We start from the raw sequence: 18,851 nt of genomic DNA on the forward strand, positions 1-18,851 counted from the left end.
ATCCATGGGGGTCTTGGAATGTATCCCAGGTGCATAAGAGGGGGGACTACTGTACAGAGCAGGCTTCCTCAATACAAATCCCTCCTTTCTCCCTCTGGTTTCTCAGGGGATTCCTCTTATAGTCAGTTGCTGGCTGACACTTCTCTGCAAGCTTTTCTCTCATCTCCCTCTCCTTTTACTCCTCTTGCTTCACTTGTTTGCTTTGCGCTTATGTGAGTCAGAGAACCTCATCTAGTGTAGCAAGTTGTCCCCCAAAGGGAAGAGAGTCATAGGCACATCTGTTGCTCAGTCTCCTCATCCTCACCTCCTGGGAAGTCTAAACAATCCTGAAGAAGCCCTGGGGAGAAGTTTTGAGAAAAAGTTTATACAAAAATAATTATCACTCAAAATGAATTGAGCTTAAGTATATGTACGTTTTTGTTGATCTATGTGAAAAATAAGCCCAAAGTATAAACTTTCTGATTGAGAACACCCAGGACACCCATGGGTTCTGTACCAGGGCTATATCCTAATTGAGGGTAAGTCATCCCAGGAAAGCCAGTGGTTCTGAGCTACCCTGCAAATAAGTGCTGAAGGAAAGCCCACAAGAAGACAGTGAAAGCTAAGAAATAGTTCAACAGAACTTCAGGGTACAAGACCAACACACAAATACCGGTTGTGTTTCTATATACCAGAATTGGAACAATCTGAAAAGATTAATTATGAAAGTAACTCCACTTATAAAACCATATAAATGAATAAGATACATAGGAATAAATAACCAAGGGAATCAAAGATTTATACAGTGAAAACTATAAAATATTGCTGAGTGAAATTAAAGATGACCTAAATAAATGTCTGTGATGGGGATGTGATCAGTGTACCCTCTTGAAATAAGGTACAGGGGCGCCTGGGTGGCGCAGTCGGTTAAGCGTCCGACTTCAGCCAGGTCACGATCCCGCGGTCCGTGAGTTCGAGCCCCGTGTCAGGCTCTGGGCTGATGGCTCAGAGCCTGGAGCCTGTTTCCGATTCTGTGTCTCCCTCTCTCTCTGCCCCTCCCCCGTTCATGCTCTGTCTCTCTCTGTCCCAAAAATAAATAAACGTTGAAAAAAAAATTAAAAAAAAAAAAAGAAATTAGGTACAAAAATTCCTTCCACTTTATTTTCCTTCTCAAAATTGTTTTTACCTCTTCCAGTGCTCATGTCTTACTACATATATTTTAGAATTAAATTCTATGTAATTTTTAGAACAGTCTTGTTCATATTTTCCAAACACCTTGCTAAGATTTTGATAGGCATGGCATCAAACCTGTACATGACTTTGAAGAGAATTTATCTATTTATGATGTTGAATCTTTCAATTCATGAACTCAGTATGTGCTCCATTTATTTAGATTTTCTTTGATTTCTTTCATCAGTGGTTTATAGTTTTTGGCCTACAAGTTCTGTGATGTTTTGCTAGATTTACACCAAAGTGTTTTTGAGTAGATATAAAGAATATCGTATATTTAATTTTAGTATCTGAGTGTTATTGTTAATATATGGAAATTTAATTATTTTTTTACATTTGTCTTGCATCATATAATATGCCTGAACTCACTTTTTTAGTTCTAGGATTGTGTGTGTGTGTGTGTGTGTGTGTGTGTGTGTGTGTGTGCGCGCGCGCGTGCGCGCGCACGCATCCCTTAGGATCTTCTGCATAGATAATCATAACATCTGCAAATAGGGATGCTTTTATTTATTTCTTATCTTTCTCTATCTCTGTCTTTCTCTCTTGCTAGCATTTCTTGCCTTATTGCACTGTGTAGAACTCTACCATATTGAATAAGAGTCTTAAGAACAGACATCCTTGCTCTGTTATTAATCTTAGAGGGAAAACATTCAATCTTTTACCAGTAAGAATAATATTCTTTGTAGGCTTTTTGTAGATTTTTTTTATCAGTTAGGGGAAGATATCTTTTATTTCTAGTTTTCTGAAGGTGTTTTTTTTATCATGGATTGATATTGAATTTTATCAGATTAAATTAAAATGGTGGATTACATTGAATGACTTTTGAATATTGAACTAGCCTTTCATCCCTAGACTAAACCCCATTTGGTCATGGTATATAATTCCTTTTCTATATGCTCAATTTTGTTTGCTAATATTCCATTAAGAATCTTGCATCTATTCATTGCAGATAATTGATTTATAGTTTTATTTTTTTGTACTATACTTGTCTGATTTTGGTATTTGGGTAATACCAGCATCATAAAATTGAAAGATGTTCTCTTCTCTTGTATATCTTGGAAGAACCTATGCAGAATTGAAGTTAATTCTTTTTAAAACATTTGGTAGAATTTTCTAGTACATTTATCTGTTCCATTTTCAAGTTTACTATTTATTTCCTCTGTTCCCTCCCTTTTCCTGCTGAGCTCATCAGCTGAGCTTTTGTTTTGGTTATTGTATTTTTCAGTCTAAAATTTACCTTTGGTTCTTCTTTATATCTTTGATTTATTTCCTGAGACTCTCTACTTCTTTTCAGGCATTTCTTATTTTTTTAATTTGTTTCAAATGTATTTGTAACTACTCATTATGGCTATTTTATGATGGCTGTTTTAAAATCCTTGTCATTTGTGTCTAACATTTCTGTAACCTCAATGTTGATGGCTGTTGGTTATCATTCTCCATTCAATTTGACATTTTCCTGCTTCTTGGTTTGACAGGTGATTTTTGATTGGAAATTAGACATTTTGGGTACCATGTTATGAGAAATTGGGTCTTATTTAAACATTTTGTTTTTCCTTGTTTCTTCTGACACTGTTGCCGCAGGAGAATGAAGATATTGAGTAACTACTGCCAAGGGGGTAAAGGTCCAGCTTTCCCACTGGTGGGTACAAGAGGCTCCTCCTTATGGTTTTGTGGAGTGGAAGTTTCAGCACCTCGCTGGGCCTCTCCTGATCCCACCCTGCCTAGGAAGGGCATATGTGCCCTCTTGCCATTCTACATCTGGCCTCCACCAGTGTGGGGTTGGGGACAGGGGGCTGTATTAATGCTGGGTGGCAAAAGCTGTCTCCACGAGGCCGCCTTTTACACCTTGTCACAGGAAAAGGAAGGCAGCCTCTTTAATGCTGGATGGGGGTGGATGCTCAGGTTCTCTCCAAGGTCTTCACTGACATCACAGGAGTTTGGGGAGGCTCATTAGTGCTTATTGGGGAATCTAAGCCTCAACCTTCGTTGACATGACCGCTGTAATGGGGTTGGCTGTATTGCTAACAGTCTGGTGAGGGTGGAAGTTGAGCCTTGCTTGGCTTTTGTTGGCATGACTATAACTGGATCCTTTTTTTGTTGTTTTGGCTGGATTAGAGAGGTTATTATCTCAAATTTTTCTTCCTCTACTGCCCCTTTCCTGTTTTGTTTGATTTTGTTTTGTTTTATTTTGGCTGTTCGCTTTTCATTTTCAAGTTTCTGGCTTCTCTAATGCCATGTATGGGGTATAAAATGCAAAAAGAAACCCAAGAATCTTAATATCATGTCATCACTTAGGTCCCAGGGTCCTTAACCAGTCTGCCTTATCCCAACCTTTCAGTGTCTTCCTATGTTTATTTTATAAATAGTTTCATCATTTTAGTTGTACATAGAAGGAACAGTAGGTAAAGTAGTTCTACTCTGTCTTCCTTGAAGCAGAGGTAAAAATAAAATTCTATTTTAATATAACTGTTCTGTACAATTTAATAATTCCCTGCCTTTTTCTATGCTGTTTTCTCTGTTTGTAATATATATCCAGCCACACCTCTCTGGCAAAGTGGCAAACTTCTCATCATTCTTCATGACAGAGCTGAAGAATTTCTATTTTGTTAAATCTTCCCTAACCTCCATTTCTCTGACTGCAGTCACTTATGCTATTGCTGCACTATATATAGCACTACATGAGCACACTAACCCCAGTTTATTTTAACTCTTTGTTGAAACAGCTGTCTTTCTTATTGTCTTCCGTTACAGAAGGGATGGTGCCTTGTTCATATTGTATGCAAAAAAAGGTACAGTGTCTGACAACACTATAAAAAACCCTGAATGTCTTTTATCTCTCTCTCTCTCTCTCTCTCTTTTTTTTTAGAGAAAGAGCAAGTGTGTGTGAGAGAGAGTGGGGGAGGGGCAGAGGAAGAGGGAGAGAGAGAATCTCAAGTGGGCTCCACACTGAAATAGAGAGTCACACACTTAATCAACTGAGCTATCCAAGCGCCCCATGCTGAATGTGTTTTAAAGGAGTGAATGGATATAGGGAAGATGGAATATCAGGTTTTAACTGGAAAATAAGACTAGGTATTTTTTTAGGAATGTAGATTGAAACAATGGAAACAACACCTTAATAAATATGAAGTGAAGAGATGTGAATAAGTAATAATTAAATTTCCTTTTTTTTGCTAATAGGTAGCTTTCTGGAGGACACAAAGTGAGAGATATGGGGGGAAAGAGATATGAAGTAAATGTAATAATTCTGGTTTTCCCACCTCTGTATTAGTGTTACTACAAAATAATCCATTTACTCCATCCACTTGAAGATCTTATTATCTCAGTTAAACTGAAAATTTCAGTTGGAAATGTGAATAAGGAAAGTTGATATGAGCTAAAATGACATTAATTGCCATGCATCTTAATGATGAGTTTTCATTTGTTTAATAAATTTAAATAATATATATGTACATTAATCATATATTGCTCTCTTATGCATCTAGCAGGATATTGATAGCTATAGTAAAATTTCAGACTACTCTTAATTAAACTAGCTGTTGGTAAATGGTAAGTGACAATTTGTGCTGATTTTAGGGGAAATGAGGGTTTGTTAAATGATAGATTTCTTTCAAGTCAGCCTAAATATCATTAATGAAATTAAAAGCTCAGTGGTCTGTGTTTTTATGAATCTTCCAAGTGATACATCCATGTTTACAGACCATTGAATTAGAACACACTGTTTATATTAATACATTAAGTAGGAAAACCCTGAAATCATTCCAATGAACATTTCCTTTAGTTAAGTCTTTTAAATTTTTTTTCAAACAAAAGCTTGAGATAAAATTCACATACCATGAGTCACCCATTTAAAAGAATAATTCGGTAGATTTTAGTATATTTATAGACTTGTACAACTATAATTATAGTCTAAGTTTAAAACATTGTAATGCTGTCCCAAAGAAACCCCAGACCCATTGACTGTAATTCCCCATTCCATCTCCACTTAGCCCTAGGCAAATCCAAGTTTACTTTCTGTCTCTATATATTTGCTTATTTTGGACAGTCATATACGTGGAATCATACAATGCGTAATATTTTGTGACTGGCTTCTTTTACATATCATGATGTTTTCATGTTAACCATGTTATAACATGCATCACTACTTTATTACTTGTATTGCTGAATAATATTCCATTGCATGGATATACCACATTTTGATTATCTTTTCATCAGTTGATGGACATTTGGGTTGTTTTACCTTTTGACTATTATGAATAATGCCATTATCAACATTTATGTAAGATATTTTTATGAACTTAGATTTTCATTTTTCTAAGGAATAAACTAAGGAGTGAAATGTTGGGTCAGTGGGAGCTTTATATGTAACCTTTTCAGGAACTGCCAGATCATAGTCTAAAGGCCTGCACCATTTTATATTCTCACCAACAGTGTATTAAGGTTCTAATTTCTTTTTTTTTTAATTGTTTCTAATGTTTATTTTCTATTTATATTGAGAGAGAGAGACAGAGTGTGATAAGGGGAGGGGCAGAGAGACAGAGACAGAATCTGAAGGAGGCTCCAGGCTCCAAGCTGTGAGCTGTGAACTGTCAGCACAGAGCCTGAGTGGGGCTCAAACTCATGAGCAGTGAGATCATGACCTTAGCCAAAGTTGGATGCTTAACCGACTGAGCCACCCAGGTGCCCCTAAGGTTCTAACTTCATCACATCCTGTCAACATTGTTATTTGTCTTTTTGATTATAGGCATCCTAAGGGGTATGAAGAGTTATCTCATTACAGTTATAATTTGCATTTTCTTGATGACAAATAGTGGTAGGATGAATGATGATGGTGGCCAAAAGAAAACTATGTCTGAATGCCTGGGCCTTGTAGAGATGTTACTTTATATGACAAAAGGGACTTTGTGGATATAAGTTAAGGATCTTGATATGGGGAAATTATCCCAAGTTATCTGGGAAATACCAGTGTACTTATAAGGGCCTTCAAAGAGGGAGCAAAAAGGTTAAAGTCAGAAAAAAGATGTGTCAACAAAAGTAGAAGTTGAACTGATGCAGTTGGAAGATGGAGGAAGGGGACGTGAGCCAAGAATGTACATGGGTTCTGAAACCTGGAAAGGGAAAAAAAAAGCTTTTCTTTTATGAATCCTCCAGGAGAAATGCAGCCCGCTACCGCTTTGATATTAGAATTTTGACCTCTAGAATTATAAGAGATATTTGAGTTATACAGGCTTCTACTTATGGAATAAATAATTCATGGGAATAAAAAGCAAAGTGTAAGGAATACAGTCAATGATGTTGTAATAAAAAGTAACGGGACAGATGGTAGCCACACTTGGGGTGAAAATAACATAATGTACAAACTTGTCAAATCACTAAGTTGTACACCTGAAACTAACGTAACATCGTGTGTCAACTATACTCCAAAAAAAAAAAAGAAAAAAAAAAGAAAAAAAAAAGAAACAAGAGAGAGAGAGAGAGAGAGAGAGAGAGAGACATTCCAATTAATTGTAATGTATGGATCTTATTTTGATCTAGATTAAAACAAAACATAAAAATAAATGACAAATTGGAGGAGTCAGTTAAGCATCTGACTCTTGATTTCAGCTCAGGTTACTGTGAGTTTGAGCTCTGCATTAGGCTCTGAGCTGACAATGTGGAGCCTGGTTGGGATTCTCTCTCTCCTTCTCTCTCTCCTTCTCTCTCTGCTCCTCCCCTGATTGTGCTCTCTCTCTTCTCTCTCCAAATAAATAAATAAACATAAAAAAATAAATGAGAATAAATCAAAGAAAAAAACCAGTTCTCATTTTGTCTTGTTTAAGAAAGAGATGAAGGAAAAAAAGAATGAAAAAGAAACTTACAAACTCCAAGATATTATACAAATGCTCAGTAAAATAATGGAATCTAAAACAAGCAAAAAACTCTAAAAAGCTTAATAAATATAAGTAGATAAATTGTATTATGGGTATACAAAAACAGCTGAGAAGCAGTGTGGTATAATGAATTGTTAAAATGTTCAGGAATTTGAAAAAGATTACCTGGCTTCAAATTCTACCCTTAGTTAATATCCACATGTGTTTCTAAGACTTTACCTTTTTATCTCTGAAATAGAGTTGAAACGTGTTTTAATGAGATTTATATGTGATAATGTATACAGTGTGCTTGTGATGGTCCCTGCCATACATTAATTGTTTAATAAATGTTATTTATCATCATCATTGTTATTTATATTGTCATTATTAGGTAATACTAATGTAATGACAAAATAAATAAAACTTATTACAGTAAAATTGTATGATGACCCCCCAAAAAAGAGAGAAGTTAAAAAAAATTGTTTATTTATTTTTGGGAGACAGAGCATGAGTGGGGGAGGGGCAGAGAGAGACGGAGATACAGAATCCAGAGCAGGTTCCAGGCTCTGAGTTGTCAGCACAAAGCTCTACATGGGCCTTGAACTCATGGACCTTGAACTCATAGATCAGACTGGGAGATCATGACCCGAGCTGAAGTCAGATGCTGAACTGACTGGGCTACCCAGGCACCCCCCAATTTTTTTTTAATGTTATTATCTTTATATTTGAGAGAGAGAGAGACAGAGACAGAGACAGTGCACCAGCTAGGGAGGGGCAGAGAGAGTTGGAGACAGAATCTGAAGCAGACTCCAGGCTCTGAGCTGTTGGCACAGAGTCCAATGCGGGGCTCAAATTCATGAGCCATGAGATTATGACCTGAGGCCAAAGTCAGATGGCTAACTGCCTGAGCCACCCAGGCGCCCCTGTATGCCTTGTGAATTTTTTTTTAACTAAATATTTAAATATTGTAATGTAGCAACACCAGAAATCAGATTCTATACTTTCACTAGGGTTTGTGGCTTTTTTGAGAATTGAAAGCTGAGTAGTCCATTTGTTTAGTGACTTACTATTTTCACAGAGATTTTATTCCTTCTATTGTGGTCACTGAAGTCTGTTCTTAGCTTGTGTTGAGCTAGTGTTTTGACAGAGATTTTTTTGAACACCAACACCTAAAATAAATGTAGTCCCTCCCCCTCCTCCCCTAGTTTTTTGCAGACTGACTCTGTGCAAAGCCATGCTTCTCCTGAGCCTAGGTAAAAGCTTAGAGTTATCTCAGATATTTCTGAGCATGCATCTTGCCCTGGGCATACGGATGGCTTTCCGAATTCCCCCATATGAGTGTGTGCTTTTGAATGCCCAATTTCCCAAAGAAACTCTTTCCTGTGCTTTTACTCCCAGGCCTGAGGCAGTTTGGGAGGACTGTAATAATTTGCTGCAGACTGTATCCATTTTAGAGTGTTTTTTTGAGCAATTACCCACTTTCCAAGCTGGGTGTGTTTCTAGGTGAAACGGAGACAAGTGTCTTGTCAATTCTTCAGAGAGCCCTCTCACTAACCAGAGTCCTGGTCAGAACAGGTGTACACAAAAACTTATGAGTCAGGTCTGTTCACTTCCACCACAACCTGGGACTGGGGTCCCACACTTGACTACGAAACTTCTATCTTCCTGATTCTTGCTGAGCCAGGGACTGGTGGGGCAAGGGCAAGTTATTCCTCCATTTTAAAGTTGGTTTGTCTTGATTTAGCATTTCTTGGCTGCTGCAAAGCTTTGTTTTCCAGAGTTCTGACAAAGTTGGTCTTAATATATTCTGCTTTTTGATCTGTTGGGGGACAGAAGCTTGGAGCTTCCTACTCCACTGTTTTCCTAACATCATGCATCACATTTTAGTTGTGACCCTGATGATTAAAGGTGTTCTTCTAGAAGTTTCTTGTTTCTTGTTTTATGTATTATGTTTATGTCTTATGATTCATTTGACTTAATTTTGGTATATGGTGCAAAGTATGCGTCAACATTTGATCTTTTGCATTTGGGTTGCATTCACCACTTGTTGAAAAACCTGTCCTTTCTCTACTGTTTTCCTTACCCCTTTTTCAAAAATTAGGTGTTCATGTCTATTTACATGTCTCTTTGTTTTGTTTCGTTGACCCATCTGTCTTTTTTTATGGCAGTACCATATAGTCATAATTACTGTAGCTGCTATCATCACTATATTGAAATCAAGTAGTTTTAGTAATCAAAATTTCCTCTTTTTTTTTAGTAGAATTTATTTTTTAGAGCAGTTTTAGGTTCATAGCCAAGTTGAGTGGAAAGTATAGAGATGTTCCTTATGCCCCCTACCCCAATATATGTATAGCCTTCCCACATTATTAACATCCCCCACAAAAGTGATACATTTATTACAATAGATGAACCTACACTGACACATCATTATGACCTAGAGTGCATAGTTTACATTAGGATTCACTCTTTGCACATTCTATGGGTTTAGAAAAATTTATAATGACATTTATATACCATTACAGTGTCATTCCACTGCCCTAAAATCCTCTTATTTTTCAAGGTTCTACTGTAGGTTATTTGCATTTCCATTTAATTTTAAAATTGGCTTTTTAAAATTTCTACAAAATTATCTGCTGGGATTTTGGTTAGGATTTTATTTAATCTGTTGGTCAGTTTGGGGGAAAATGATATCTTAATGTTAAGTCTTTTTGCTTATAGAATTGGTGTATCTTCATTCACTTAGGCAATCCTTAACTTCTTTCAGAAATGTTTGGTAGATATTAGTATATAGGTTTGTCAGATTGATTCTTGTGTTCCATAATTTTGATTCCATTGATTTTATAATTTCAATTTTCAGTTGTCAGTCTATTATATAGAAATACAAATAACTTTTATGTATCAATTTTGTATCCTAAAATCTTGCTAAATTCACGTATTAATTCTAGTAAGTTTCTTATAGATTTCATATGATTTGCTACAAAAATGATGAGGTTATCTACAAATAAAGGCATTTTTACTTCTTCATTTCTAATCAATTTCTCTCTCTTTCTTTCTTTTATTTTTTGGTCTTATTGAGCTAACAGTATATTTTATTTTAACTGGATGGACAGATCTAACCATATTCATATGAGAATCAAACATGAATATGCATCTATATTGAGGTTCCAAAGGAAAAAAATGGGTAATATTGCATATCTTCTAAAAATATCAAATTGGTAGGAAGAAGGGATTTGAGTTTTCACTTTTTAAAGCATTTGTAAGTTGCATGTATAATCAAAATAGGAAAACCTTATTTTTCAATGTTAATCAGTCTTGGGAGCAAGGAATTCTTGTCCATAACTTCAAAACATTTCCAGAATCAGACTACTCTCCACTTTCCATCATTTCTAACTATCAACTCCTACTTGGACTGTTTCATTGGTCTCCTAACTGGTCTCCTTGTCTCCATTCATTATTGTTTATAGCTTATTCTCCATGACAGCATTCAGAGAAATCCTTTCAGAATGTTATTGAGACCATGTTACTCTCATTAAAATACTTTAATAGCTTCCCTTTTTACTTACAGTAAAATCCAGTGGCCTTAGCGTGGTCATTAAAAGTACAAATATGATCTGGTTCCCAGTCATGTTTTTGACTATGTTGCCTACCACTTACCTCTCTTTCAGTTACAATAGCCTTATTTTTGTTTCTTGAATACAACACTAACATTTTCATTTCAGGGTCTGCGTTTGCTGTTCCTTCTTCCTGGAATGCTTTTAACTCAGATATCTAAATGACTTGTTCTATCATTACATTTATGTTTGTTCAAATACCGCCTCACCTGAGAGGCCATATCGAAATACCCAGCATGAGACATACAATTCTCTATGTTATTTAACCCTGTTTGCTTCTTTCTGTTTTCTCCTTTGTACCATTTACTTCCTGTCTTGGTTTATTTCAATTTATTTATTTTATTATTTGTCTCCCACAACTAGATTGTAGGTTGTGTGATAATAGGGATGGTGTTTTGTTTACTGCTATATCCTGGTGCTTAGAATAATGCTGGCATAGAGAGGGTATTCAATGTATATTATTGAATGATGATTATTTTTTAATAAATAAGTTGATTTTACCATCCATACTGGCCTACATATACTGAAGTGCTGGCAAGTGATAAGCTACCGTTGTGATTTCCTAAGGAATGAGTGGCTCTTTTTGATACTATATTTATGAACTAGTCAACATAAGAATCCAAATCTACTGTAACATATCAGGTTTTCATGCTTCCACAAGTTACACTAAATTTAATGTTTGGTCTCAAATCATAAGACTACTTTAAGATCTATTCCTTGCCACAGTGAATTATTTAACTAACTTTTGTATGAGTTTCTTCCTTCATTTACCCTTACACTTTCAACCATAAACATGAATCACTGATTAAAATGAGGATCATGAAACTGGCGAATATACTCAAGATAATAAACAAAATTTAGAAGAACCACAAGCTGAGGGTGCCTGGGTGACTCAGTCGGTTAAGTGTCCAACTTCAGCTCGGGTCATGATCTCATGGTTTGTGGGTTCGAGCCCCACATCAGGCTCTGCACTGACAGCTCAGAGCCTGGAGCCTGCTTTGGATTCTGTGTCTCCTCTCTCTGCCCCTCACCACCCTCACAAAAATAAATAAAACATTAAAAAATAAAAATAAAAAAGAAGAACCACAAGTCTTCCAGGCATATGAAAAGATTTGGCCTCATCTATGAGACTACTTTGACACAAAGAAGGCAGCATTTTTCTAACTATGAATAATGAATCAGTAAGAGTTGTCATGGAATCTTTTTAAAAAACTTTTTTTTTTTTTTTTTCAACGTTTATTTATTTTTGGGACAGAGAGAGACAGAGCATGAACGGGGAGGGGCAGAGAGAGAGGGAGACACAGAATCGGAAACAGGCTCCAGGCTCTGAGCCATCAGCCCAGAGCCCGACGCGGGGCTCGAACTCACGGACCGCGAGATCGTGACCTGGCTGAAGTCGGACGCCCAACCGACTGCGCCACCCAGGCGCCCCTAAAAAACTTTTAATGTCTATTTATTTTTGAGAGAGATCGAGAGTGAGTGGGGGAGGGGCAGAGAGAGAGAGAGAGAGAGAGAGAGAGAGAAAGATACAGAATCTGAAGCAGACCTCAGGCTCTGAGCTGTCAGCACAGAGCCTAACGCGGGGCTCGAACTCACAAACTGGGAGATCATAATCTGAGCCAAAGTCAGATGTTTAACCCAGTGAACCACCCAGGCACCCCTATGGAATCTTAATATATCCACAGTTGCTGCCTCATATATGGATTTTATTCTTGTGAAATTACAAACAATTCTAAATATTTCAGCCTTTTCTTTGATAAAAACCAGAGCAACAGTTTTATGTAAATATTGCATTTGCAACGTGCATCACGTCTGGAAGAAAATCTCAAAAATTTCTTGCAAGTGGAAAGAGAAAATTCTTGGTGAGGAGAAATATAATTTAAAATAAAAACAAACAAATGAGGGGCACCTGGGTGGCTCAGTCAGTTAAGCCTCTGACTCTTGATTGGCTCAGGTCATGATCTCATGGTTCATGAGTTGGAGCCCTGCCTCAGGTTCTGTGCTGACAGCACAGAGCCTGCTTGGATTTCTCTTTCTCCTTCTTTCTCTGCCCCTTCCCCATTTGCATGTGTGCACGTGCTGTCTCTGTCTCTGTCTCTGTCTCTGTCTCTGTCTCTGTCAAAATAAAAAAAAAATAAACATTAAAAAAATAATAAACAGACAAAAATCTTGCTTGATGCTTCTTCCTTCAAAATAAGTTTCGAGTCACCTTCAATGGGGTGCCTGGGTGGTTCAGTCGGTTAAGCAGCCGACTTCAGTCATGATCATGATCTCAGGGTTGTGAGTTCAAGTCCCACGTCAGGCTCTGTGCTGACAGTCTGGAACCTGCTTTGGATTCTGTGTCCCCCCCACCTCTCCTTGCCCCTCCCCCACTCATGCTCTGTCTAGCTTTGTCTCTCAAAAGTAAATAAATGTTAAAAAAAATTTAAAAAAAGAATCACCTTCGAAGTTGAAGTTCTTGTAATAGAAAATTTATGAAGCCCTTTCCTGTCATTATAGTTAAACCTTTTTAAAGGCAAAAATGTTACACAGCTAAAAAAAGTTTCCCCTATTTTCTATGTTTTTTCACAGTTAATTCTGAAGCTTAGAAGTATTTATATATCAAAAGCAGGACACCCCACTGCTAAACATTATAATGATATTAATTAAAATGGACACAATATATAACTATTTTTCTATTCAAAAAATTGAATCTAGCTGTTCTATATTAAGCCATCAAAAAAAAACCCACAAAATAAAATAAACATAAAAATAGAAAAAAGCAAACACAGTTTTGTCCCCTATTTCAAATTACTTCTGTCCACATTTCCTCTTTATCCTCATTAATCTATTATTTCTTCGGTTGGCAAGCAGTGTATCTTATTCTTACTTATGCATTCATGTCCCTATGTATCAACTTCCCTATTTCCCAGGACATAGAAGAGAATTTTACATTTTAATATTTGAATAGTTATATATTTTATTTTTAAACTCACATTCCACAAATAGATTTCTGTGGTTCGTGGATTTGATGTATGATGAAGCCAATAAAGGACTGTCTCAGAATGAACAATATATCAATGGCTTCATGACAGCTAGATAGATTAATTCAAATTAATACCAAAATAGACCATGATATATCAGTTTTCCAATAGTACTTTATCTTCTCACTTCTCACATAGTGGAAATAGGAATTCCCACTATGCAGTGTAGATAATATTTAGAAACCTTTGAGTTCTCAAATTTGAGTGACTTGTATAAATAAAATCCGTGACAACACCTGTCAGAAAAAACAGAATCATATTACCTTTATTTTTGTGACAAAGGGACCTTTTTAGGAGACATCAGCATAAGTGGTAAAAAGCCGTTAGACATTTTCTTAAGCTGAAGTGATAAAATTTCTACTTTGAAGTTTTGAGATATAGAAGTCCAAAGTTCAATTTTCAGGAGAAATTAATTTTTCACATTCTGGCATCAAGAGTACACAGTCTTGATGTCTATCTGTGATTAGATTAGAGGGAAAGCCACAAGACAAAGGCAAGCTCAGTAATAATTTAAAAGACCCAGTCTCTGATTTCCCAAATACTTGAGGGGGAAAAAAAAATGGAGAGAAATTTCTACATGGAAAACCCTGTCATATTTAGAAAAACTACTTTCAGTCAGTCATTTAGATGCCTTCAGGAAAAATTAATATAAAACTGTTTAAACAATAAACCTGATATTAATTGTTGGCTAAAATAAATAACAGTAAGTTCAATGTGTCTCGCTGTTTTTCCCAGTAACTCTTTTGGCTCTGCCTTTTCTATGTGTTGGTTGGTTTCATCAGTGCGGCTGTTATTAAGATCATGGAATCAGTCCCAGGCTTTGGATCAATTCATAACAATAAAAGAGAATGGACAAATAGTCATTTAAAGAATTAATTCTAGAAGATAAAAGAATAATTGTATCATAGTTTCCTGAAAACTTCTCACATCCCATTGATCCAAACTGGCTAACATGTCCATTCTTAAGCCAATCACTGATGAGGAAGGAAGGATTACTACCTGTTCAGTTGGGCCCAAGTTAGCTTTTGGAGGTGAGGGAGGCCTCTTCTGGTGCACCGGGGATATATGAGGAAAGATAGCTGTAACAAACAAACAAAAAAGGAACCGTGCTCAAAATGAGATGAAAAGGAGGAATGAGTAAAATTTCTACACTCAAGTTTTGATATATGAAAGTCAAATACATGATAATGTACACTATAATCATGTATATATTATTAATGACTATATAAAAATACATTTTCATATTATTGATGCAAATAGATTAATTTTTTTGAGAACTGCATCTCACAGATAAAATTTCAGCTTGTGTATAATACTGGGTTGTTTTGGTCAATAATTTTGTTCCCATTACAGAATCAGATTGCTTTTATAAAGATGACAAAATTTCCCATTATTCCAAACCAAAAGAAAAGATGGCTAAAACATTTTTAAGCTAGCCGATAAAATAATTAATTGAAATCTTCCTTATTTTATATGTTCTTCATATATTATGAAATCCAACCCAACTCCCCAAAGATTAAATGTATATCCATTCGGGTCCATTAGTAACTCAGCTCCATTTAGCATTGAAGATTAGAGTCCTTCCACCTATAGATTCTATTATTTTCAGTTCTAAATCCATTAATACATCAGAATCCCATTTCTTCTAGCAAGTAAGATTTAGAATATTAGATGAATGCTCCATGGAAAGTACATGTTGTGTTTTACTCACATGCTGTAGTAGTTGGAGACATATTTGGGCCCCTAAACTCCAACTTTCCCACTTCTTCAGCACACTGTACACTTTGCCATTTGTTAGAAGAGAACATAGGTCTTTCGGCCATGTGTTTCCAGTTAAGGATAAAAAAAATATATATAAAGGAATATGCCTTCTAGTACCTTCTTTGACAGTTGACTAATCCATGTTCTGCTATAACAAAAAAAAAAAAAAAAAAAAGAAGGCATTGTAATTAGTTTTTTTTTTTTTTTTAAACTGCTTTTTTGATTAATAAAACAAGTTTCTCCAGTGCTAATTCTGCCAGAGTTTTGGACGTCAGGTGATCTCAGACTCCCATCTCTCTTGCGGCACATTTGTTGCTAATTTCTTCCTAAACTTAATGTTGAGGGGCAGTCGTCATTTTTGAATGTTCAAACATTTGGCACCTATTTTGAGGGCTAAATCCACATTTCCATTTTTGCTATTCTAGTTGCAAGTAAGAAAAATTTAGACCTGTCAATGCCCACACAGCAATGGCAAAGAAGGAATGCTTATGGGGAGCAGGGAAGCTAAGAAGGAGTGCCATGCTTACAACTGGTATATTTTTATTTTTCAGTATCACGTTATAAAATTTAATTGTGAATTTCCATTCTTATTTGAAGGACAAGTAAGTTGGGGCTGTTACTCTTGTGCTGGAAGGAGAACGCCCTGCATGGCTCCACGCTGTTCCTGATTCTTATTGTTTTTCTGTAATAACCTGTGATTTCTCCTTTAAGTCCCGCCATTTATTGCCATTTATTACAAGTTCACCAGTAGATTTTCAAGTAAAATAGAGGTCTTAGTAGTTATTCTAATATTGCCATTATTGCATTTATTGCCATTTATTCCAAGTTCACCTTTTATTGTTTAGGACTCCATCTGCCTCACCTTTGCTTGGTTATTTTTTACTGTGAGACTGTACCTTATTCTTGAGTCACAATAACTGTTGGCAAACTGGTCTTGCTTTATCCTGGGTAGATAATAGCATTTCAGTTTACAGAGAATCAAATCCTGTAATTCTGCTTCCCATACCCTAAAACCCTTTTTTGTTCCCCTACCAATTATAGGGAAATTTGGGGCTATGGACATCATAAAGCAGGGCAAAATTTTCTTTATACTCTTAGATTCCGGGAATTGTACATATCAAGTGATGCCAGATCTAAAGATAGAGTAATTCTTCTATTCTCAATTCTACCCCCGCTCTGGTCCAAAGTTTAAGTCAACAGAATATCTTGTGGTTTAGGTTATAGTATTTAGAACAATCCCCTGTATTTGCAGGGCGTTTAAATGTAGGTAGCAGGTCTAACCTGTCTCATTAAGAAACTGGATAAAGTCAAATTCAGCTCTAAAAGTTTCTACATTTTTTGTCCGAACACAAATACGATCTTACTGGTATCTTAATATCAAACGTGAATTTCAGTATTACTTTCAATTTGATATATTGTTTAGGGTGTTGCCAGCTGCTAATCAATTAAACCCTAAAACTTAGTAGTTTATCACTCTAGAAGTCTTTTACTCATGTTATATCCAAAACCGTGTGTTCGGTGGCCAGGCTTGCATGAAGCAGTTCAAAGATTCAGGCTCCTTCTATGTTATGATACTGCCATCATGTATAGTTGTGGATACTTTTCCAGCTGGAGAAGGAAAAAATTCATAACATCTACCTGTTTCATTCACAGTTTAGACTAGATGTGACACAAGACACTTCTGCTTATATTCTTTGGGTCGCACAAGAAATGGAGACTTGAAAATGTAGTCCCTGGTGGGGCAGCCCCTTTCCAGAAATCAGTCTTTTCTATGAAAGGGGAACACAAATTGTTAGAGGACCAATAGCTGCTGGCCAAAAACAGTGATATTACTAATCAGAGAGGTCTTAGTAGTTATTCTAAGAAAGCACACTCATCTTGGAAGATATTTCCTAACTCCAAAGAAGTAAGATTTATAGCTTTAAGCACTTGGATACTTTAGCTTCTATCACAAACCAAAGAACAAAAAAGATGCTGAGAAACTCTATTTTACTTGAAAATCTACTTTTTAATGAAAACCCAGACTTCTAGTCATGCTGGCAGTGCGAGTAGTCCAGTGAAACCCACAAATAATGATTATAAATATTAACAAAAATTTAAACAATCTCAATTGTTTGAAATAGACATAAAACAAGCAGGAAGGGGGGGGGTGCCTTTCAAAGAATGCTGTGATAAGAATTATACTCTTTATAAGTATACTTTAAGTATAAGTATACTTTATAAGTAAGTATAAGTATACTTTATAAGTATACTCTTTATAAGTATGTGACTTTTCTCTTTTGTCTCAGAATACTGTTTTGTCTTCTACCCCAGTGCTCAGCTCTGGTAGTAGAAAAGCAGAGGTTTACCCCCTCAAGGTTGGAGTGGACAAAACTGGAGGTTGATAGAATATCTGGAAGCCACAGAGCCAAATAAGGAGTAACTTGTCAGATCTTGATATAATTTAAGCTATATATGCATAGGGAAGTGTGCCAATTACCCATTTATTGCTTCTCAGCTCCAAATTCATGTTTTATTGTCTGTTCTACAACAATGGACGCGGGCCCTATGAATAAATATTTTTTTTTCCATCTGAGAACAGCATTATTAGCAGAGGGCACTGGACTGGCATTGAAGAAGGGAGGAGTTATACTTCCTGGTCCTGGTGTGCTCTCAGTCAGCCTCTCGCACAGCTTCCCAGGCTCACTCTATGTCCTGCAGCATGAATGGTACCTGTGGTGCTCCATTCCTGCAGTGGATGACACTTGAAGCCAGCATTTACCTTAGCATCCCTCTCAGGCAGATAGCTTGCAGTGAAACACCTACCCATGGGAAGCTTTTCCTGGCATCCTAGAGGGTGGGTTTCTGGCAAGTTCTTCATATACAGTACCACAGTGACTTTCTCTATTATCCAGCGCACCACAGCCATGTCTCTCACAGCAAGATCTCCATCTCAGTCCTGGGACCTCTTCTTTGGACCTAAGATGTTAAGATATGATTTCTTGTCAAAGCTTGTCTTTTCCTGCACAAAACCCCTGTAACATTTTTACACATATCTGTAGGAAAGTGAGACAGGGGCTGGAGAAAATTCATACAAGGCTGGTGCGGAGGAGTTTATAAGTGTGTTTCTAGGAATATTTGAAAAGTCACACTGCTATGAGATTTTTGAAAAGAAGACATGTGGGTCAAACTGCAGACTTTTAGTTAAAATTGAAAAACTTTAGAACAAGCCAACTGAAAGGGGGTGAGGGTTAAGTTCATAATTTTCCTCTTTCTAAAATTATGTTTTGTAGAAAGTATCTAAAATGAAATTTTGGAATTTAACTCCTTGTGAAATGACTTGAAAGAAATGGTGTATTTTCTGTGTTTCAACTAATAAGGTTATGATGATGATTGATTAGTTGTTCAATTTGATGAGA

At 36.3% G+C, this 18,851-nt stretch overlaps 1 pseudogene; it reads right to left on the bottom strand.

Annotated features, from left to right (window-relative positions):
• Positions 1-18,361, bottom strand: part of LOC123596900 — a 66,234-nt pseudogene extending 47,873 nt beyond the window's left edge.
• Positions 18,362-18,851: the final 490 nt, after the last annotated feature.

Source organism: Leopardus geoffroyi, chromosome C1 (genome assembly GCF_018350155.1).
Source record: "Leopardus geoffroyi isolate Oge1 chromosome C1, O.geoffroyi_Oge1_pat1.0, whole genome shotgun sequence".
In the NCBI taxonomy this organism is placed as follows: Eukaryota; Metazoa; Chordata; class Mammalia; order Carnivora; family Felidae; genus Leopardus; species Leopardus geoffroyi.